Source organism: Podarcis melisellensis (genome assembly GCF_964234715.1).
Source record: "Podarcis melisellensis genome assembly, chromosome: 1".
Lineage (NCBI taxonomy): Eukaryota > Metazoa > Chordata > Lepidosauria > Squamata > Lacertidae > Podarcis > Podarcis melisellensis.
Window position 1 is genome coordinate 47,014,726 of NC_138528.1, and position 24,692 is coordinate 47,039,417.

General features: G+C 42.9%; 1 long non-coding RNA gene across 1 annotated transcript in view; it reads right to left on the reverse strand.

The window, feature by feature from the left end:
- The window catches only part of LOC309378378, a 35,545-nt gene extending 16,377 nt beyond the window's left edge, over positions 1 to 19,168 (reverse strand). The window contains exons 1-2 of the long non-coding RNA XR_014172040.1: positions 18,880 to 19,168; positions 10,834 to 11,016 (exon numbers count right to left, since the gene is read on the reverse strand). This is a non-coding gene — a long non-coding RNA (uncharacterized lncRNA). The remainder of the gene's footprint in view (positions 1 to 10,833; positions 11,017 to 18,879) is intronic.
- Positions 19,169 to 24,692: the final 5,524 nt, after the last annotated feature.

Below are 24,692 nucleotides of genomic sequence, written 5' to 3' on the forward strand. Positions count from 1 at the left end.
CTGATTTGCTGGAAATTTAGATGTTCCTTACCATGAGCCAGCCAAGGACTGGAACTGAGCCACAAGTGTGTAAGTACTCCGGAGAAACATGTTGAAGCCACTATAATAGATAAAACATGGAATGGCAGAACTGATTTGAAGTCTGCAGATCGACATCATTTATTATTTTTGGCTGATGAACAAGCAGTCTCATTAAATATGCATAGAATTTAGTGAAAGACTTTTAACATGTCTGCCTTCTCAGTCTGCACTAGTTGCTCATGAGATATAACCTACGTTAGTCAACTGAGGCTGTTGGTTGGATATGCTCATTACATAACTTAGTTTGCATTTCAGTTATACATAGTAGTAATACCCCACTTGCTTTGGACTAGTGTTTCTCCATGCAGTATCAAAAAGAGAATTAACACTTCAGACATTTTTGTTTCACCTGACTGCCACTGTCCCACAGGCCCTTTATACATGGCCCCAAAAGAGGAAACAAGTCTCACACTTGTGTGTGAAAGAGGACAAAGCTGGGCCATGCCTTTGACTAAATAGATGCATGTGCTCATCTACATGAGCAGATACTATAATTTAATTTAAATACAATCCATTTCTCCACAGCAGGAGAAGAGTGTGAGCAGGTGCCAGCACAGAATCCTATACAAATGCTAACTATTCAAGGCATCTGGTTTCCCTTCTTTGTCTTGAAAACTGGCACGAACTAGACAACCCTTCTATAGAGGACTGCCCTCTGTGAAGTAGGAAATATGGCCACCCTACTAGCTTTCAGTTCCTTCATCAGTTGAAGGTTTGTTTGCAGAAGAAGAAGCAGCCACGCAATGACAAAGGATGAAGCATTCTCTGCTTACAAACACTCTTCTCTTATTTCAACTGTACAAAAGTTGAGATCCAGTCCAAACGAAAGCAAGCTTAATGGTCAGGATTTGGCCCAGGGGCCTCCCATTCTTGATCCCTAGTTTATGACCCCCTGATTATGGCCTCTTGCTTAGAGCACATTCATTACCATGTCTGCTCAGGTCCTATTGAATTCACTGGGGTTTACTTCCAGGTAGGGATGGGGTAGATGGCCAATTCAGTTCACATTTAAAGGTGAATCGAATATCAAATTCAAAATTTCCAAAACCATGCAAAAACCAAAACACACAGTTATCCTTTGAAATTTGCACTTCTCTGAATTTTGTGATGTAGTTCTCCAACCAATTTTTACAAAAAAAAATTGCAAATATTAGGGGAAAGTGTGCATAAAAATATGTTGGTGAAAATTATATACCAAAATGCATTTTATTGGGGAAAACTTGCAAAAATGTGTACATTACAAAAAAGTGTCTATTAGAACAATTTCACATTAAAATGCTGATGAATTTTCATGAGGTTTTTTAAAAAAAGTTTTCTAATTACTGCAGAAATGAGAAACTGTGAGAACCAAAATCAACAAATCATCCTTACTTTCAGGTAAGTGGTGGTGGGATTGCAGCCTGAGTCCACTAAATGGGTAGATGAACATTAGGGGGCAAGAGAGAAAGAGGCCACAACATTTTCTACTTTCTACAAGTATTTGGAAGAAGAATGACTTCTCTTCTGTGGCAGACCTAGTTGTGTTAGGATTTTAGACATTCTTTTGGGCTGGAGATAGATTTTAGACATTCTTTAAACTAGAGATAGTTGCAGCCTCTCTCCCCAGTTTTTAAAAATCACATGCAATCTCCTGCTTGCAGGTCAGCAGCAGTGATAAAAACCCACCATCTGGTCATGTCTGAAGTAAATATTTAAGAAAACTAAATGCTATATATCATTAACTGGCCTGAGAACTTGCACGAACAAATTTAATCTAGGTACCTCAAAGAGAGCCAGCATTTAAAGATCCATCTCATTAGTACCTTTGGTGAACTGAATCAGGTTCCATTTCATTTTTGTGTCTATCACGACGTAGAAATTGATTAGACTAGCTAGGAAAGCTGTCACTGTGCAAACAAAGAAATGGGCTGAACTGGCACAAGTACAGGATATGTGAAAATCCACTGCACCGTTCAATTACATTAGCAAAGAAAGCAAACTTGCAAGAGTTGCAATTTTTTGACAGCACTCTACCATACCCCTATGCACCTTTCCCTGGATATAAATTATCTTATTTCATCAAATTTATATCTTCAGTGCAGGAATATGCTTGAATGAAATTCTTTTCCTCTCGCACAGCTGATTACACAATATTTAAACTATTTCAAATATACTCAGGCAAGAATGCAATATACCAGACCCACATTTTAAAAGCAGATGCAACCCCCTCTTATGTCAAGTTTGTCCTGACTGCCATGACATTAAGCAGTTGGCTGGCTCTTGTATTTTGGTTTGCTAAATAGCAGCCAAGGGGCTTGATCCAGATTGCTGCTGTTTAAGAACCAGCGAGATGCACTGCTAACGGGCTGTTGCAGATCATAGCCTGCATGTGTACAATGCACTGCAGAAGCTATAAGAGCATGGATGAGGGGCGGAAGAAGGGGGGGCGGTGGAAGCGGTCCGCCCTGAGTGTCACCACTAAGGGGGGGGGGTGACAAAATGCCGGCCAGCACTCACTGCAGGCCCTGCAGTGTGCCTGAGCCATGTGTCTCTCCTGGGAGTGGCGTGGTGGCTTGGGTGCCTACAGGCTCTGCACTGCCCAAATGGTCCACCCACTGCCTCCCCTCCCAGCTGTAGGGCGGCTGAGTGGGAGGAGACAGGCAGACTCCAAGGCCCTGCGGAGCATCCTGCCCCAGCTGGCCCTGCCCCCGCCCAGGTGCCCGATCAACTTGCTCCGCCACTGCATGGATGACCAGACACAGGAGAGAGGGGCTGCTGCTGGTACCTCAGCTAGTGGAAGGCTCTCCATGTCACAGTAGCCAGTTGGGTGTGTTAGATCAGCAAGCACTCACAAGCTACAAAGGGAACTTTTTTTAATTGCAAAACTGCTCTAGAGATTGGTGGGAGAGTGGGACAGATGTAAAATATGGGCAGGGTAATTGGCATGTCTCTTACCTTTAGACACCCTGCCTGCCGTGGGCAGTGGAGAAGGGATGCCAGCATTAAGAGCTTTAGAGTCCCTAAGCACTTAATAGATTGTGGTGCACCCATACCTACCTACCTACCTACTTACCTACCTACCTACCTACCTACCTCTTCTATTACACTTTACCAGTTACCAGATTCTAATTTTGTTGTATTTCCAAGATTAAAGCATATTATTTTATTTTATTGTGTGTGTACATGTGTGTGTATTTTTCTTTTACTGTGGGAGCCTTCTTTGTGAAACTTGGTTCAGCTACACCATATGGTCCAAGGTAAATCCAGCACTGTTAAATTCCTGTGGTGCCCCCTTCCCTTGAAGCCCTAAGCACGTGCTTATTTTGCTTAATGGTTAATCCAGCCTGGTTCAGCGCGATTTCAGGTAAGATAGTGCTGATTTCCATCAATATCTCACTGAAATTGCTTGAGATCTTGCAGAGCGTGTGAGATCTCATACAATTTCAGCAAGCTCTCCCCCCAAATTGGCACTGGTGCCGACATTGCTTATCTGCCACCAGCGGAGGTGGCAGGGCAGATGGCGCAAAGACAGCAGTGGCAGGGTCACACTTCCTGTTGTGCCTCAAGTGGTGAAACAGGACAGGCCATCCCTGCTTACCTTTGTACAGTAGGCTACATTCCAGTCACATAAAAGCCAGAGGTTTCTATACACTGCTTCCCAGTGTGCAAGATTAACAGTCCTCTATTGGTGAATATCCATCAAAAATGTTTCAGACTGGAAGGAAATTTTTTCATTTCTGCAGTTTTGCGCAGTTTAAGTGGTTCATTTGTTGTGCACTAGTTTAATGGCTGGCTGTTACAGTGTATTTTTTTTAAATGAAGCCAGAAGAATGACATAAAATGTATTTGATCTTAAAGCAACCATGACAGAAGGCCTCTCAAGTTTTCTTCTAGACATAACGTGCTCCTGAGGAGTGTATGTGTGCAGGGCTTGCTTCTGTGCAGACTGGATGGAATGCCGACAGCTTCAGTATTAAAAACATGACTAAATAGAAGAAACATTTGCTGTTCATTAAGCAAGTCCATAAAAGTGTTCGCTACGAGAAGGGAGCCAGCATTTCTGCTTTCATTGTTTGAGGGTGGAGGAAGGAGCGTCTTGGATCAAGAAAGGAGTTCTTCTCTGTCACTTTTATCGCTTGGCACAGTCTCTGGTTTGTCTGCATCCAAATTGAAATGAAAAACAGGGGGTGTCAGGAGTCCTATCGCTAGGAATGCAATCCAGTATTCTAAAAATAATGTCCAGAGGAAGTTTCATATCATTTTTAGAACATGCTACTTCTCAGAACTAAGGGAAGAATCCAACAAAGCAGGAAGGCAAAAGCGATCCTCTTTTGCCTGCCTGTGCAGCTGACCAGCTCAACCAAGTGTGCATATTCATATCTACAACTAGGCAAAAGTGGCTCAATATTGGATGCTGGGCTAAAAAGCCACAATAGTCAGTTTCAGTGCTCTGCCTATACAAACAACTGCAATTGTTGCTTCGGTTCAGCCATTTAACAGATCTTGCTGTGCTGTCTGGCAGGGATGCCAGCTCCTGGTGGCTGAGCCCTTTTGGGTCTCCCAATATTTTGGGGGTGAGGGCTGCCCCCCATGTCCAAAAAGCATGGAGGTGAAGCATGGAGCCAAGCGCAGTGCAGTTCCAGTGGCCGGTTCCTCCTGCTCCTGCTGCCATGAAGGGGAAGGAGGATCGAAGAAGCCACCCACCAGTGGTGGTGTCAGAAGGGGGAGCCACTGGCCGCTGAAGGCATGTGGCCACCACATTCAGCTCTGCCCCCAACTTCTCCTGACATCCTGACGTCATGCACACGTTACGTGCAACATCATGCATGTGATGTTGGCCCCCCCCAATTGCCCTTGCAAGCTGGAACCTCTGTTGCCAGGCAAGTTTTCCAGAAGTGCAAGAGTGTTTTTGCAGACTAACCAGCATAGCTCAAGACCTAGCTTAACAAATGTGGGGTGGTAACATTCAAACTGAGAGGAAACCAAGAAGCATGGAGCATATTTTGAAGAGAGCTTCCTGCTATTCTGGCCCTCTAAATGCAATCATGTGGGAGTTAATATTTTTGCCCAAACATGTAAACTATCCTCTGATCTCTTCCCTACCCTCAAGCAGGTGAAGGTGTTCTTTTGGGGCAGTTCATATATGGAAGTTAAGATAAACTACTACCACATTTCCCTAAATTGGTTGGAGGAGAGTGGAACACTGCCAATAAGAAAAGCACAACAGATCTGAAGCACCATGGGATGCTTTGCTGCTATTTTGCCAGGTAGGAATCCTCATGTCTGAACGGAGTGGATCCAGAACACTGAAGAATGCAGGGAAGACACTGGAGGTGGATGAACTGCTCCTGAAGGTGTGTAAATCTTACTCTTACACACACACTAAAAGTAAACCTTTTGTGTGGCATAGGGTGGAAGTGTGCCTCGAGTTTTAATTCCGGGAAGGGGTGGTCTTTAGTCATATCAGGCAGTTGGAAAACAATGCCCTAAATGATGCCTACACTGATGATTTTTGTGCAAACAGTGCTGGCCAGAGGCTGGTCATGATTCCTAGTTTTGAAGAAAAAAGGTTGTTCAGAGTTTCTGCAGTAGAATGGAGCAAAGGGGCATGGCTGGCAAGACAAAACTTGTTCTTGAAATAATTCAAAGCTCTTTTCAGAAGTGTAAGGAGGGGCAGGCAGGGGAGCACACAGGCTTGGTCTACAGAAAGACCCAGACAGTTCAAATGCCCAGCACTTCCAGTTCAACAATCAGGATGGGGGAAGGCTCCTTTCTGAAGACCCTTGAAAGCCAGAGCCATAAGACAATGCCTAAGAAAAGCCTTCTGCGCCACAGTAAAGACCTATCTAATCCCAATAGCAGCATGTGTGGTGTGATGGATCCGCCTTCACAACATGGGTGTTGCGGCTGCTTATTCGCTTTCCAATCCAGCAATCCTGTTCATGCAACCACATGGCCCCAACATCCCCACTGCCCACCCCCATCCAGGTATGCAGTGGAGATTTCAGTGTTGGGAGGGTGGATCTGCAGACACCCCACTATCTAGCTCCCACAGTGCCAACTAGATACCTATAGGAAACCCACGAGCAAAGCATGAGTGCAATAGTACTCTCTCAATATTGTTCACCAGCAACTGACATCCAGAGGCATGACACATGGAGTTAATACATAACCAGAATGACTCGTATCCAATGGTTGATTAAAGCCATTCAAGTTGGTGGCCATCATTACACGATGTGGCTGAATGGAGAAGTGCTTCCTTTTGTCTGTCCTGAATCTCCCACCACTGAGCTTTGTTGGAAGATCCCAGATGGCAATATTATGAGAGAGGAAGAAGTGGGTCTACTTTTTTTCCACACCACACATAATTTTATACACATTATCTTGCTTCCTACTTACTTGCCTTCTTCCCACCCCTGCCACTGGCTCTTCATCTATCTAAGCCATATCTACCATTGAAATTATTGTTTGGAAAAGCAATCTGACTTTGAGGATGTGCACCACAGGCCCCAGGTCCTTGATACCCAGTTTCCCCCCCTCTCAGTATCACTTCCCTAACCCAGTGGGCAAACCAAGCACAATTTGCTGCCCCCAACCCCAGCAATATGAAGGAAATACATGCAGCAACCTTTGCCTATTGTGGTTGGAGGGTGGAGAAAGGGGTCGTGCTGGCCCCTCCGCTTTTTCTATAGGGTCTCTTTATTCCCCTTCCCCGTATTCTACCATCAGACTCTGCTCATGGATCTTCTTAAAATTGCACCACATTTCTTTGCACTCTTGAGGGTTGACCAGGTTGCCCTATCACACTTTGATAATGGCTTGTTGACCTTCTAGAGAGATGAGGGATATGGCAAAATTTGATGTTCAGATCACCATCAAACTGAGGATTCCTCAAATACTCCTTAGCCAATCTGCCTTCCTGCCTCTCCAGCACAGTTCCCCGTTTCCATAGCAATGGTGTATTACTTTAAATAGGTTTCATTCCAAAACAATATTGTGGTTCCTCGTCTATTGTGGCTTAATTAAAAATAACCTTTCTTTCCTGAATCCCCCTGGCATAAGTCTTTGTTTTGTCTGCTGAGTGAGATGTTAGAGATGACCTTCCTAATTAGCTGACTCCTCTGTCCAAGGACTAGAGTTACTCATGAAATGTTTTGTAAATGGTTTCAGCAGAGAACTGAACTGGGACCATCATGATTAGAATGCATTTTAAAGCTTCAGCAAGATGAGCTAAAATGATTTTTCCCCATTACCTGAAATTTCAGTGAATGCAATTATTGTTCAGAAGCTGCACAGCTCAGCAATGGTCTTAATATGCCGTATCTTGCATCAGCATGTAACTCTGATTTTGCAAAGAGAAGATGTGGAATCAGAACATAAGATAAGCCTGCTGGATCAGGCCATCTAGTCCAACTCCTGTCCTTACAGTGGCTGACCAGATACCTGTGGGAAGCCTGCAAGCTGGACTTGAGTGAAAAGGTATTCTGCCCACCTGTGATTCCCAGCAACTGGTATTCAGAGGCACTGTGCCTTTGACAGTGGAGGCAGAACACAGCCATTGTGGCTATTGATATCCTCCCATATTTGAACTGGGGTGGGGGGAGAAATACCTTGGGAGTATTGTTGCTTTCCTGTTGCTTGGTTGAACCATTCATCAACATATGGCATTTATCAGCTGAAAGCTAAAAGCACTATAGTTGTGATCTGATTTGTTGCAACAAGTTGGGTCATAGACAGAAAAGTATTCCCACATGGTGGAGGATATATACCATAATAAACTAATGGTGAACTCACTTTTCTTAATGTGGCCCCTTATGTAGCCAAAATGGGACCATCTACACATAAGAAAAAGGTATTGGCTGGCTTAGGGGAACCCAAAGGTCTGCATAATGATTTTTTTTTTAATGAGATGAGGAGCTTAATAGGGAACCCAAAACAGGTCAATGAAGACTGAGCATGCTCAGTGACCACAGAATGCTGAATGTATTGAGCTTGGAGAAGAGAAAACTAAGGTATGGAATAAAGTATCCCGAACAAAGGCTTGGACATTGAACTGGAGCACTCCATGTTGCAACATATTGTTGAGAAGTCCCACTTGTGATGCCTTCAATAGAAGTCTTATTGCCTCCTTTATTTATTGGAATGGAAGGTCAGAGGCCCATTATTATAGTTCAGTGAACAGCATGTGGGTTCTAGCAGTCTATAGCAAGCACACATAAAGAAGAAATGTAACAGGGAAGATCCCACTTTGTTCACATAACAGGCTTCTGTTTTGAGGTAGTGCCAGATTCTTTACCGCCCTTTTGAAGAAAGATGTGAGTGGGATGTGCAAACAAAGCTTCTTTATTAAAGCAGAGTATGGATCAAAGGAGGAATACTGTTCTAGCCCTTCTTTCTTTGTCCCTTTCTCCCTGAGAGTTGCCTGTTCACATATGGATGGGAACCACTCCCAGGCTGGCCTGGAAACCCAAACCAGAAAGAGGAAAGGCCCAATGGGAACTTGATTGTCACTCCTTCCCTACACTTAATTTGTCTGTTTGCACTCAGTAGTCAATATCAAATTACTCAGCAGACAACTCCCATGACTTTGCTATGGACACTTAAAGATGTGTCAGTGAAATGTTGGCCTGTAATCTAGAGATAATTTGGAGAATTTTGGTAATGCTGATATTTTCTTTTCAGTTGTATTCAGCTCAACTTCCTTGCCCCTTCCTTGTGGAGAGAGGAGGAAACTTAGAGCTGCACACACTGGTCGCCGCCCAACAAAAATGCAAGCATGCCCATCCCATTCAATGGCTTAACAGTGGATAAGCATGCTTAACTCTGCAGTGGATTGTGGCAATGATCATATTTACATGTAAACGTAAGTGTACAATAATATTTATATGTAAAGTGTACCACATTAACAAGGCAAACATATGTTTGCAAATAGTGAGGCAAATGTGCACTCTGAGTAGATGTGGGTATTATATAAGGATGTTCACTAGGGAACATTGATGATACTGTATGTACTTTGACAAATATTAACATCTTTGTGTGATGTAGCTCCCAGGCTCTCTTTATCTCATGGGATCTACATTTTCTCACTGTCAGGGAAATAGTGGGGAGTAAAAACCATAGCAACTGTGGATGAGCCCCAGGGAAGAGCCATAGCTCAGTGGCAGAACATCTATTTTGCTTGCAGAAGGTCCCAGGTTTAGTCCCTGACATATTCAAGAAGAGCTGAGAGGTCCATCTGAAAACCTGGAGAGCCTCTGCCAGTCAACGAGTACATATTACTAAGCTAGAAGCACCCATGGTCAAACACACTATAAGGCAGCCTCCTGTGGTCACATTTGCACCATACATTTCAGGCACTCCTATGCAACTAACAGTCATTGCTTTCCCCAAAAAAATCCTGGGAAATGTAATTTGTTAAGGATGCTGACCTCACAAACTTACAGTTCCCAACTCCCTTAACAGGATTCTCCATGATGGTTAAAATTTGTATAAGATTTAATTCTATAGTGTGGGTGTATCCTATGTTTCTATGAATGCCATGAAAGGAAGCACTTCTTGGAGCTGGAGACAGCAGAGTCTATGATGGCGCAATCCTAACTCCATTTACCTAGGAGTTAGCTGCACTGAACTCAGTAGACTTACTTATGAGCAGCCATGGTTAAGATTGTGCTGTTGGTGCCCTGCTTGCACCTCTGTGAGGACTGTTCATGATGACATGGACAACACATTACTAGTTGAGTGGTCAAAATATAAGCAGATTTTGATTGAACTTGTAGAACATTCAGAGAAATCATAGCAGAAAGAACCCTTAGGAAATGGAAACAATGAGAAATAGAAGTAAGTCACTGAAAGAAACCCCAGACGAAAGATCTTTGTTCCTAAGGGCTTACTCACAAGAATCAGAGAATTTAGCCTTCACAAGTCCCAGTTCAAAGGCAATAGCAAGATTTCCTGCTATGCACTGGTTGAAGGTACAAAGCTGTTTGCCCCTTTTAAAAAATGGGAGGGAGAAAGAGAAAAAACAAGGGTATGTGTGTCTTTTGTAATAAGAGAAGGAGCCCCCTACCATCAAAGAACTAAATACAAGTGACATTTAAATAGGATAGGGGGAGTATGTAGAAGGATGGTACATAGATGTGGGAGGAAATGACTGGCTTGTGTTTCCTTTTTTTTCTTTCTTGACTTGGTAAACTGTTTTGCAATGTTGCTGTACAGGAGAAATTACATGTTACTTCCATAATTTCCCTTTTCTTTACAATTGCCAATCACTTTTTACAGTGCATGTAGATGATGATCTTGTAAAATTGTTGCAGTCCAGGGTTTTCTTCCCCCGGATCAGTTTTCTGGCAAAATTAATGGTAATAAAATGTGGTTGCAGCACCAGCCTGCCCAGTGTGGAAAAAGAGTGCTGCTGTATAATAAAAACCTATATTAAGTGCCGCTGGAACTTGTTCTAACTCTACTTGCAGCTCATTTCAAAAAATGCAAGGCCTCTGAAAAAGGCAAACTTTTAAAAGTCGCAAGATGGAACAGGAGGTCTATCCTGCCTTCCATCGCAAGCACGGCACTGACTGAAAACCATCAAGAAAGGAACATCAACGACAGCTTGAGAAAGAGAGTTCCAAATGGAAGGAGCCCCAGGCGAAAAGCCTTTGTTCCTGGCATCTACTCACCTGACATCTACCAAAGAACAGAGCAAGGCCTTGCTAGAACCTCTTAACCTGCATCAAGTAATTACAGTACAATCCTAGCCATGTCTAAATTCTTTCCTACCTGATATTTCCCAGGTCCAAGTTGTTGCTAGGTGGCTTTCTGGCTTTCCACAGGGCAAGCTGATTGGGGAGGCAGTATGGAGCAGGGGAAACAGTCCATAGGAAAAAGTGAAATGCTTCTACTCCCTACCATTTCTTCGACCCATAATGTTCAATTGTGTTGAATGTAATCAAATAACTTAACCTACGAAAGAGAAAAGGAATATATTAAGACACTTTATGTAACTCTGAAATACTTACCTGTTTAACTTGCTCTGAGACAGCCAGTAATACTTTTTTCATTTGTCATGGTTGTTTTTGTTTATGCAGGAAAATAAAAGGTTTTTTTTTAAAGGATGAATGGGATGTTAAGTACATCTGCCTTTAATGTTTGCCTCAAAGACCTTCATTAGTTTAATGTAGTTGTTCAAACAAGCTGATCCATATAAGGCAGAAAACTGTGCAGCTCCCCTCTACTAGGAGGCTGCAGTGTTGACATAGGAATTGCTTTGCGTGAGCACCTTATCTAGAAGATTGGTGATAAACTGAAAAATTCCATGTGATCAACAGAAAGCATTTCATTCTTATCTGAAGGGAAAACCAGAGAGATGTGCATGAGATAGCTGGAGAGGAATGTTGGTGAACATGTTTCACAAAAAACTATTCTTGCTTATGGGTTGTTTGTTGTTTTGCTTTTGAACTGAATGATACCAATAAAGTTATTGAAGGTTTCAAACCTCTTCCCACTCTCATCTTTTTAGGAATTTATATCTTAAAGTTTAAACCCTGAATATCAGGAGTCCTGTTGTTACAGCAAACTTGATTTCACGTTAAGTTTCACATTGTTGAAATATTTATATTCCACTTTAAAAATATACTCAAAACAGCTTATAACTGTAATAGAAATCAGCTGTCTATAACAAATTAATGTAAATATTAAAATACAAAACCAATAAAGTTCTGGCTTATTGGTGCTAATTTGTAAAGAGCTAACCTTTTAGTGTTGCAGCACCTAGCTTTAGAACCCCTTGCCTACTGATATCAGGCTGTGTTGTTCTAGATGCTAAAAACCTTTCCCCCAGCAAGTCTACTGGGACATATAATGTAGTTATAAACATTTGTTTAATTTTTTCTGTTTTTTTCTGTGCTTTATTGATAATTATCTAAGTAGACATGGTTACAATTGCACTGAAAATCAGTCATCTGCTGAAAGGGAGAGAGGAAATTCTGAAGCAGATAATGGTAAATGAACAAAAATTAGCCCGGAAACCTAACTGTCAGAAAGTAAAAGAAAGAATAAAAATATTGCAAGCCCAATTTGCCACAATAATAAATAGAGAGGTGGAGTGGAACATTAAAAAATTAAGACAAAAAAATTTTGAGTTCGCAAATAAATCAGGCAAATGGCTTGCCTGGCAAATAAAAAAGAGGAAGGAACGGAGTACAATAAATAAAATAAAGGTGGGAGAGGAAGAGAAAACAGATCCTAAAGAAATTAGGAGAGAGTTTCATAACTATTATAGAAGATTATATTCTAATAGGGAGAGAACTAATTCAAGGAGAATAGAAAGATTTCTGAGGGACAAAGGGGTGCAGAAAATCCCAATGGAGGGAAAACAACGATTAAATACCCCAATAGGAAGTGACGAAATAGAAGATGTAATTAAAGAGCTAAAGAGAGGAAAAGCCCCAGGTCCAGACGGATTTACTGCAGGCTATTATAAGGAGATGAAAACTGTCTTGATGGGACCCCTGAAAGAAATTATGGATAATATCCTAAGGAAAGGAGAACTCCCAGAGACTTGGAAGGAGGCATATATTACGTTCATTCCTAAGCAAGATGCGGACTTAACCCGGGTCAAAAACTATAGACCGATCTCACTGCTAAATATAGATTATAAAATATTTGCAGGGATCCTAGCAAGAAGGTTGAGGAGGTTGCTATCAGAAACTATCCATAGAGATCAAGCAGGATTCCTGCCAGGTCGGCAGATGAGAGACAACACAAGAAACATAATTAATATGTTGGAGTACTTATCTGTCAGGATTAATAAACAGGCTATAATGATGTTTGTAGATGCCGAAAAGGCATTTGACAATGTCATCTGGGACTTTATGCTGAAAAATCTAGAACATATGGAGGTGGGGAAAGATTTCTTTAATGGAGTAAAAGCCATATATACAGATCAGAAAGCCAAATTGATTATTAACAACATAGTGACAGAAGAGATAAAGATACAAAAAGGAACAAGACAGGGTTGTCCGCTCTCCCCGCTCCTGTTCATAATGACATTAGAAGTCCTATTAAATTCTATAAGGCAGAACCAAAAAATAAAAGGAGTGCTGGTCGGACAGAATGTATACAAGATTAGAGCATATGCGGATGATGTTGTAATAATGACAGAGGAACCAACAACTGCAACGGAAGAAATATTAAAAGAACTAGAGCAGTTTGGAGAGGTGGCAGGGTTCAAATTAAATAAGAGTAAAACAAAAATAATAAGCAAAAACCTGGATCAGAAATCAACAGAAATAATTCAACAGCAAACACAAATAGAGGTAGTCAAAAAAGTGAAATATCTTGGTATTTGGATAACACCTAAGAATATAGACCTATTTAAAAACAATTATGAACCGACGTGGAGGGAAATAAAAAAAGACCTGGAAATCTGGGGAAGGTTGAAACTGTCATTTTGGGGAAGGATTAACACAATCAAGATGAATGTACTTCCCAGGCTGATGTTTCTGTTTCAAACTATCCCTATAATTAAAGGAAGTCGAATCTTTAAAGAGTGGCAACGAGTGCTCTCGAGATACATCTGGCAGGGAAAGAAACCTAGGATTCAGTTTAAATTATTAACAGATATAAAAGAAAGGGGAGGTTTCACCTTGCCGGATGTGAAGTTATACTATGAAGCGGTCTGCCTATGTTGGGTTAAGGATTGGGTAAAGTTAGAGAATAGGGAGCTACTCGATTTGGAGGGCTATGACAACAACTTCGGCTGGCACGCCTATTTATGGCGGGATAAATGGAGGATTCACAGGGGATTTGGAAATCATATTTTTAGAGGACCACTAATTGAAATCTGGGAAAAATATAAAAATTTGCTGGAACCAAAAACGCCACATTGGCTTTCACCTTTGGAAGTAATGTGTGTAAAGACTATCAATATGAGAAGTAACTGGGCAAGATATAATCAGCTAATAATTAAAGAAGACGGTAAATGGAAGGTACGACCATACGATCAGGTTAAAGAGTATGTTTATGACTGGTTACACCATCTCCAGGTGAATCAGATGTTTAGGAAAGATCTTAAAGAAAGAGGTTATGGAGAGAGGGAATCCAAGTTTCAGACGGAGATTATAAACAAAGAAGAGAAAATTGTATCGAAAATGTATAGGATACTGCTAGATTGGAGTTTAGGAGATGAGGAAGTCAAATGTGTGATGATTCGCTGGGCAAAGGACGTAGGACATAGTATACTATTTGAAGACTGGGAGAGACTCTGGAAAGAAGGACTAAATTTTACGGCGTGTATAATGATAAAGGAGAACGTAATTAAGATGTTCTATAGATGGTATTTAACACCTATGAAACTATCAAAGATGTACAAGGTGGATAACAAGTGCTGGAAATGTAGGGTTAGCGAGGGCTCTTTCTACCACATGTGGTGGGAGTGCGGAAAAGTGAAGCAGTTCTGGGAAAAAAATTATATAGAATTAAAGAAGATCTTAAAATACACGTTTTCAAAGAAGGCAGAATTTTTCTTTTTAGGCATGTTAGGCCATGAGATAAAAAAAGAAGACTGTAAACTAGTGTACTATGCAGTTACAGCAGCAAGAGTAATGCTGGCTCAGATGTGGAAAAGGCAGGAAACACCAACGGTAGAGGAGTGGAGATCTAAACTACTAGATTACATGGAAATGGACAGACTTACAGGCAAAGTAAGATATATAAGAGACCAAAAATTTACCAAGGATTGGGGAAAATATGTAGACTATCTGGAACTTATTAGTCAAGGGAAAATAACGCTAAAGGGATTCAGAGACGCACTGTAAACGAGTATGAGTTATTGTTTGAAGACAATAGGAGTACAAATAATGTATAAGAACAGTATATATTAAGAAATACATATAAAAAAGTATAATGACAATATATACTAGGAAATGTGTAACTTAAAGTATTACTTCGAATGATTTTCGGGAAAGCTAAAGGAAGTCCTGAAAGTGATAATCAAACAAGGAGTAAATGTGAAAATTAAGTTTTTGTATATATTCTTTCTATTTTTATTTTCCTTCTTTATTGGTGTATGATTGTGTAAGATTCTTATTTTTATCTGTTTATGTGTGTGTATATATATCTTTTGTCTTTTTCTTCTTGAAGTAAGCAATAAAAACTAAATGGAAAAAAAGAAAAGAAAATCAGTCATCTGCCACTGCAGGCCCCCCATGCAAGGCCCATGACTTCTGTGATGGGGAAAAAGATCTACTTCCCTGTAATAGGGAAAGAATGTAAATCTGTATTTCTTTGTGAATCAGACATACTCATACCAAGCAGTTGTTCTGACTTGCAAATAGATTCCCCTGTGACTTCTGTACTTTTGCCTCTTAATCACTGGAGAAAATAATGGGGACACTTCTATGAATAAACAAAAGTCACCAATTATTATGATGATTAAATAATATAATGTGTAACGGTAAATCTGCTATATTATAAGCTTTGTTGGGAGTCTACACTACACCATGTTGGTTACTGCTGTCTCTGAAAGCTCCTAAAAAGTATTATTCGTACACATGGAGCTATCATCTGAAGTCTTGTGAACTACCGTAAGTTTATAGTTCATGAGATATGGCAGGTGCTCACTATCTGCGCTTGCCAGAAACAATTAAAGACATTTTTGTTCCAATGGGTTTTACCAGTGGGATGAACAGTTCTCCGTGCTGGGTGTCTACTTTGAATTGTTTTAGACACCTATTTGCTGTTTTCTGTGCTGTTTTTCAGCTGTATGTGGTGCATATATGTGGAGGGTGATGAATAAATAAAATCTAATGGTACGGCTTCAGAGCTACAGTGGTGCTAACTGGAAATAAATCAGTTCTGTTCTTGCACTGATCACATAAGTATATTTTCACTTTTAGGAGGGAATTTTTTTTGTGAATCCTTCCCCCCTGAGTCAGACTCCTGACTCTGCTTCATAAGCATTTTAGAGCTGCCTGCTGAACTTCCTTTGTTCTAGCCTAGGGTTATGAAGTGACTTTGTAGATCAGTTAGGTAAGCTCAGCAGAATCTCTTCCATGCCCTTGTCTTAAATGCAGAAATACAGCAGACATGGTTAAACCACCCAAAAGACAGAGAGTGAGCAATGTCTGTGAAAAACTGAAGATGGGTAGACAAGTTGTGCGCTGCAATCTTATACACGGTTACCTGGGATGGAATAAATCCCATTGAACTCAATGGTGCTTACCCTTGAGTAGACACATATAGGATTAGATTGTCCTTTCAGTTGATATATATATATATTTCATTCAGGTAACTAACCCAAATGTTTCTGAAAGGAAAATTGTTCTTTTTCAAAATTTAGCATTTTTTCCCTCTGCGTCCTATACATGTTCATGTGGAGATAGGTTCCCTAATATTTGCCTCAGCATGGTCTTAAACCAGGACTCATGGTTAAGCTCTCTCCTCACTAAACACGATCTCTGGCAACAACAAAAAACCTAAGCTTAGCTCAGCACAGCAGTAAAAAGGACCAGGGAGGAGCAAAGGGGTGACAAGCTTTGCCTCCATGTTCTCAAGATCTTGGTGTGCCATAGTTTGGTTTAGCATGTCATATAGATCAGATCAGAGAGTCCTACTGAAGTCTGTTGCACAATGATTTCCTTGAGCAAGGGGGTCCAAGTCCAACACTCCACCTTTTGGCCATGATTGGCTCTCATGGCAATTTAAATTAATTAACACATTGAATCCAGATTACTTAATCTCAGGGTAGGAAAGAAAACTCAATGCTCTTTAGCAGTGATGTGGGTTTTTCGGGGGGGGGGGGAATGTTGAAAATTCGGCTGCTTTGGTTAAACCACCCAAATTTCCTGATGCCCTAGAGAGTGATCTAATTTGGCATGCTTATTTTACTTGTTTTTATTAAGCAAAGGTAAGCACTTTGAAACTGCCATGCCTGCTTAATACTGTGCTTGCAGTTGGCATTCGTTCATTTTTCCATGGAAAAATAAAGCATTCCAAAAAAAATTGGACCTACATCTTTGCTGTATCTAGGTATGCTGAAGATTGTGATTTCCTTTTCAATCAGTCACCACTTGTGCATGGTATGTCAGCACAGCAGTAAAACTGCTAGAACATTTGCAAATGTTTGCAACATAAGCAGAGTCTGGTATGGTTTCAAATTGAATGGGGGTCATGTGTTGAGATTTCTGCATTGTAGAGTATTGGACTAGATGATCCTTGAGGTCCTTTCCAAGTCTATGCTTCTACATCAGTTAAATGACCTCAGAATGTATGAGTAGCATTATTTCTAATTGTATCATTATTTTTCAATCTTGCATTACAAAAAAAAAAATAGCACTTGCGCCAGAAAACCAAGATAATTTTTGTACATGCTGTTTTTGGTAAGAGGCAGGAAGCAAGTAGAAGGGGGTGAATTAAAGGTGAAAGCTTCAGTCTCTCTAGGCCATGTGCTGTCCAGGCCAATTCCTTGAAAGGGACTGTTGACTGATTGTGGTGAGCTGACATTGTCAAAGAACAGCAGCATTGTAGGGCCAATCCAGACACCGTGGCTTTCCTGGAAGAATTGTTAGAGCTGTGACTCAACTGGCCCAGATATCCAATGGCTCCTATTGTGAAGGAATCACCATTTCCAAGCATTTTAAACAGCTAGGCACAGTTGCTGGGAATTATTTCTTCCTCCAGTAAAGTGGTATTATTGCACACTGTTTGCTTTGGGGATGAGAGTTGGGCTATTGTCATGGGTATTGGACAGCACATCCCTAAAATCACCCCCCTGTACCCATCTGTGCCATTCTGTAACACCACCATTTTTTACTTCTATGTATTTATTTATTTATGTATACATCATATATAACAGTGAAAAGTAAACTGTGGATCCTTATGAAGCCTAAACAGAACAAGAGAGAAATAAAGTGTGTTTTGTTCTCATACCAGAAGATGTAAGCCACATTCATTTCGTACCTATGAATGGTGTATCATGATTGTTGTTGTTTTTTTATTATGTATATCCCACCCATCTGGCTGGGTTTCCCCAGCCACTCTGGGTGGCTTCCAATACATATAAAAACATAATAAAATGTCAAACATTAAAAACTTCCCGATACAGGGCTGCCTTCAGATGTCTTATAAAAGTTGTGTAGTTCTTTATCTCTTTGACACCTGATGGGAAGGCATTCCACAGGGAGGGTGCCGCTGCAGAGTACATTGGAGCCAGCCACCACAGATGTACAGATGAGTGTGCATGCGCCAATGGTAGCCCCAAACTCCTGTTTTTGAAGCTGAGAAACAGAAAAGGTTGTGCACACCAGGTGAAGACATCCCCACTCACTCTGAATTACATGTCCCGTTAGGTCTGAGGATTACGTTGCAATTTCTTTCTAGCAGGGACGGGGACCCTGTGGCCCTTCTAGTGCATCACTGGACTCCCGCTTCCTGACGTGGGGGGCACACACCCAACGGGGGGCAATTTGATTTTTAAGGGGGGCAATTTGAGAATGAGTTATTAACAGTGAATGGCCTTTTAAGCTTCCTCCAAGTGAAAAGGAGTTCACTATTTGAATAATAAGAATTATATGGGGGGCTCAGGATTTTAGAGATGCTTAGGTGGGGCATGGCCAACAAAAGGTTGGGAACCACTGCATCAGCCGGAGCCATCAAAGCTCAATGGTCAGGAATGATGGGAGCGGGAGTCCAGCAAATCATCTGGAGGGCAGCACCTCGACGACCCCCTACAGTTGAAGCCTGGCCTTGGTGACAATGTTCTGCTCCCCTCTGCAGGGCTGTGCTTACTCAGCAGGGAATGAAAGAAAGGTTATTCCACACGCTCACCACGAATGTAGGTTTTCCTACATTCCCTGCTGACAGAGACAGCGCTCCCATTCAGCCCCACACCTGAGGCAGCCGCAAGGAGGGTGGGGGGCGCCTGGCTGCCCCCTCCTACTTTCGCGGCGCTGAGTTCCGGGAACAGCCGCTTCCCTCCCAGGGTCAGGGCTTCGCCGGCGCGCTGAGGAAAGGCGCGCCCAGCCGCAGGGTAGCTAGGCGCTTTCCAATGGGGGCCAGACTTTTTCGCCGCCGCCTTCTAAGGTAAGGCCGGCTGCTCCCCGCGCAGGACTCCTGCCCAGCCAGCCGAGGGAAAGGTGGGGAAGGCCGCCTGCCTTTATATGGGCATGCTCGCATGCTTGGGCGGACGTGGGAAAGTGACGTCACGGAGCTGGACAAGATGCCCCGAGGCTTCTTGTGGTGGTAGCTGCTGCCAGGCTCGCTTCGGGCGGGTTGGACGCGGATTAGTCTCTGGGAGAACTTCCCGCTCGCCTAGCTGGCCGCCTTCACAGGCCACAGTTCCCCGGGCTTGCCGTGGGCAAATGCACCTGAGGGAGGAGGGGGGTGGGCAAATCGACTCCTCCCAGGATCCCCGCCCCTCCCATCCCAGCTCTGGTTTCTTTTTTACGCGCCTAGAGCAGGTTGGTGCGCGCGCTGCTCTCCTCTAGGCGCGTGAGTCAGCCAGACACGTCGGGAAGTATGTGGAGTCCGGGGAGTTTTAAGGGGCAAAATGAAAGTCTGGCCAGAATATAAAAAGCGGGGGGAGGGAGAAGGCCGGCAAGCCCCACTGAGCTCTCTTGAAAGAGCTTGGCAGCCAGGCTGAGGAGCGACTTGAGTGTTTACTTCTGGTAGGGTGGCTGCGGTTTTAATAAAATCGTCAGGGTTAAGGGGGTTGCCAAGAGCTTTGCTTGGTACAGCCAAGGCGGTCTATATACTGGTGTTTCCCAAATTTGGGTCTCCAGCTGTTTTCGGACTACAGTTCCCACCATTCCTGCCCACTGGTCTTGCTAGCTAGGGATGATCGCCGTTCTCAGTAGTCCTCTGGTGCACTCTTCAGTGTCTTTGCCTCGCTGGGATGTCCCCTTAAAGTCCGATAATGCCTCCTTTGCCTGGATGGAGGACCCAAAGGCTGCATGTGTGGAACACCCACTTTTCCCTCTAGCCTTGCTCATAACTAATATGTGGCCCCTGGGAGTTGTGGGCTGGGGTAGAGGGTACAGCCTGGAGGACTAGACAGAGATTGCGTGTCAAAACCCCTCCCACCAGAAAGAAAGACACAGGACACGATGTTTAAGTTTAATGGGCATGAAATGGCCACAACTTTATTGATTAGAGAATTGAAGGTATTGGCCCTAGGCATTGGCTCCTATCCACTACCCGGCATGCTGTCCGGGAAGGGTTAACACAAACCGTGGGAGGCCCCTGTTGAAGTACGCCAACTAGGATCCCACGGGTGTCACCGCTTGGGGCGTGCCGGGGGCCCTTACCTAGCTAGGTTTCGGACAAGACAACGCCCCTCGGAGTCCTGTACCGGACTACCCAATTTCCTGGGGGAAGGTGATGGCGTTCCTTCCCCCCCATCCATTTGCATAACAATAGAACCCCAGCCAATGCCTAACCGCCAATACAGGGAAAGTTGTGACGTTTGCTATGAGGTAGGCGAAAAAACCAACTGGCCGAAGATCGCCAACTTGGAAAAATTCCTACCAGGCCCCTTGCGGCGACCAACCGAAGTCCATAGCAAGGTCATGACGACCTACGGCTGCCTAAGCGTCTAAGGGTGGGTGGCCCTTTCTTGAAGGGCCACATTTGGCCCCTGGGCCTGAGGAACTCCACCTGGTTTAAACCTCTGGTTTAAAGCACTAAAAAGCTTGGATCCCTTTCCCGACCAGGCCAGGCCAGCCCTACTTGGAAATGCCAGGATTGACTTTGGGACCTTCTGCATGCAAAGCAGATCCTCTCCAGTGAGCTATGGTCCTTCTCTAATTACTGTGAGCAGTGCCATCTTAAGCATACTCAGCGCTGTGGCAGCAGACAGAGGCTCCAGGCGCGGCACTGTTTCGGCGTGGCATGGCAGAGGCGGGCGACGGCGGCGAGCTGATGCCAGGAGGTGCAGTGTCCAGTCTCCGCCTCCTCCCTGGTGCCCTCCAGAACTTGGCGCCCTGTGCCACTAGCCACTATGGGTAAGACATTGCTCTCTTGGCCCCTTGCATTGGGCATTCTGCTGGCCCAGCCCAAGGGTGTCCTTGCCTGGGTGTGGTTTTCCTTGTGCAGACAGCCCATAGCTATGCATAGATGTCAGGGCCAACTGCATTCCTGATTCCTGAAGGGAGCTTTTGTCTGTGTCCCTATTAACATGCAGAGTGCTTCGCAGTCCTTATCTAGTCTTCACGACACACATCCCTGCTGAATTGCTGGTATTTCCATTTTACAGAAGGGAAACTAAGGCTGAAAGAGAACCAGCCAGAGCTGGTGTATTGTACTAAAAAGATGAGGTGTGAACGGGGAAATACACTGACCTGTTCTGGTAACCATAGGTAAGCATGTAAAGGCAACTCCGCATTTGCGCAGGGGTAGCATTCCAAGACACTGCATGCATCAGCAGGATGGGCATAGGCCCAACCTGCCCCATCCCACCCCTTGCAGTGCCGAAAATGGTGTGCATGTGCCAGTCACATGCAAATGGGAGGCTGCCTGCCTTTCCTCAGATCATTTCAAATCCCATATGCAATATAATGACAATCATAAGGATTTATTTAGAGAACCATTGTAAAGATTAGTAAAAATAATTTATATTAAAATCTTTGTACAGTAAATGTTATTATTAGTCATTAAAAGTGAATGAGTTCATAGCAGAGTTGGGGATCTAAATTCAGTTTTCTCAAGTCTCTGCTGACTCCTGAGCTCAAATGTTCAAACACAGGAGAAAATTGCTTGTTTCCTCAAATATCAAAAACACACTTTTCACAAAGCATTTTATTTTTAAAAAAGTTATTTTACCTTGAGCTTTTGTGGAATGCTGAGGGTAATTTACACTATTTTAAACACCTTTGGAATTGGCTCGTGATGTTTGTTATTACCGTAACTCCTGTCCAAACTCAACACATCATTGAGAGTAATAAGGAACAGTTCCCACATGTAATAACAGTTTTTGTCAGTTTCCTTCAAGCTTGAAATGATGAAGTGCATTGGTAATATCTGAAGTGCATTGGTAGCATTTTCTGCTTAGCTTTTACAGGTGGTTTGAATATATGGTTTGTTTTCAAAATAAGTCCTTGAAATCTGATAGAAATTATCAAATTGAGATATAGTATGTTACTTTTTACTTGATATCTTATACTGCTGCCACTAATGTAGAAATATAGTTGCTGCAAATACACCTGATAGTGGTGGAGAACCCACAAGAACCAATACTGTCTCCAGGGAAATCAAGAGAACAGATATTCCCATTACTTTACCAGCCTACAGCTTTCTATGTGCAGCAGCTGTAATTTACTTCCTCTTTTTTTTCCTCCCAGAAGGGAGAAATTCCATATCAGTAATAGTCGACGTCATTCTATGCAATTGGAATCATCTGGTAGCCAGAGAGCAGAAGAACTGGCCACTCTAGGAGACAGGCTGCAGATACAGAATTTCATGCCCTGGGCCACTTGATACAGTATGTAGCAATTTCGATCTTATCAGGATAAATGGCCTCAGCCTGCAGTTGCTTGATCTCTGATGCCTTTCTGTAACAACTGAGGGTGACTGAGACCCCATGAGCACAGCTGAATGCAAAATTCCTGAGGCTGTTTCAACAGAAGAAATACCATGTTTTTTCATCTCAAAGTTTAAAAACAAGACAGTCTGTCTTCTCTTACAGGAGTTGAGATGTGTATGTTTTTGTATCTAACAAGTAATTCCTTAATGAAATGTTCCTTTTTTTATATGCAATTTAGCATGGTTCCCCCAGAGCAGGGGTCTGCAACCCGCGACTCCGGAGCCGCATGTGGCTCTTTTACACCCTTGCCGTGGCTCCGGGGCAGATACTAGCGAGGGGAGGAGGCGCATTGTGCGCCCCGACACTCCCCACTGTGGCGGGCGCTGTACTGGCTGTGACGTCGCATGGGGGCGGTGCGTGCGTTAGTCACGCACCATCCCAACGTCACCTTCCCACCCGCTGTCAGATCGCAGCTCCGGAGATATATTTGTTTTAAATGTCGCAATGGTTTTGCGGCTCCCAGTTTTTTTTCCTTTGGAAACGGGTCCAAGTGGCTCTTTTTGTCTTAAAGGTTGCAGACCCCTGCCCCAGAGAGAGAGAGAGAGAGAGAGAGAGAGAGAGAGAGAGAAATTCTTCCCTACCTAATCCAGAACAAATTAACACTTTTGCCAACTAGTACAAACTCCAAGTACTGATAACTACTACACTCCTCACACATGCCTATGGTTGTGTTGTACTACTTCAATACAGTGGTACCTCTGGTTATGTACTTAATTCGTTCTGGAGGTCCATTATTAACCTGAAACTGTTCTTAACCTGAAGCACAACTTTAGCTAATGAGGCCGCCCACTGCTGCCGCGCCGCTGGAGCACAATTTCTGTTCTCATCCTGAAGCAAAGTTCTTAACCCGAGGTACTATTTCTGGGTTAGCAGAGTCTGTAACCTGAAGCATATGTAACCTGAAGTGTATGTAACCCGAGGTACCACTGTACATGGAGAAGAAAGCATTGCATAGGAAGGTAACAATGAGGTAGAACTGCACAAAATCCTAAACTGGGCCTGATGTTTATGTGACCTTAGGGTTCTTCTATAGCTTTTCTAGTGTTTCCTTTATAACAATAGTAATCTCATGCGTAGCAGAGCTATTTAAAGCCCCAAAAGATACAAGTGGAAACTAATGAAGACTTTCTCAGGTGAGATAATATCTGCTGTGTACAAATTAATTTGGGGGGGGGTTACTCTTGTTGGATTGGTTCCAGCCATATGCCTCTCTTGTCAGCTGTCAGTGGCCATCTACCTGCTGCCTGAATGTCCTTCTTGGTTACATGTACATCTAGCAGCTGCTGATACACAGTTCCTGGGACTTAATTCAGCATTTAAACAATTTATGGTAGTGAAATATGAAGCTAAGACCACAAAGTGGAGGTTGCCACTCAACATCAAGAACAGGACACACCATGTAACATTCAGGAAAATTACTATGTTCCTGAGATGGATGCATGATAAAACACTAAAATAAATATATTGTCCAACACTTCAATGGATTTGTATCATTTTTGTAGCAGATGCATATAATCGATACTTTAAGAATTTTCATGCTGGCCATATGACCCAGAAAAGCTGTCCAGACAAACACTGGCTCCCTCAGCCTGAAAGCAGAGATAAGCGCCGCACCCCACAGTTGACTTCAACTGGACTTAATTGTCCAGGGGTCTTTTACCTTACCTTACCTAGTTAGGGAACCTGCATCCATAAGCCATTATAATTCAGTTTTACTTAATTTTCCATTATAAGTAGTGCAATTAGTCTAAGTTCCTGCTCTCGAGCACGCTTACTAAAATCAAATTTAATTGAAATAAGCGCAAGCTCATATTCATGTTCAAATATGCTTCTATTTCATAATACATGAATTATCCACACTCACTCGTAGTCCCCCCCCCAACAGCCTTAGGAAATAAATGCTTGGGGTCACCATTGACACAGTTTAAAAATACATACAATGTGCAGAGAAGTATGAACCTATCAGTATGAATCTATAACATGAACATTGCTCCTGGGGCTCCACTTGCTTCTAGATCAGGGCCTGAGAACCAATGGCCCTCCAAATGTGGTTGGACTCCCA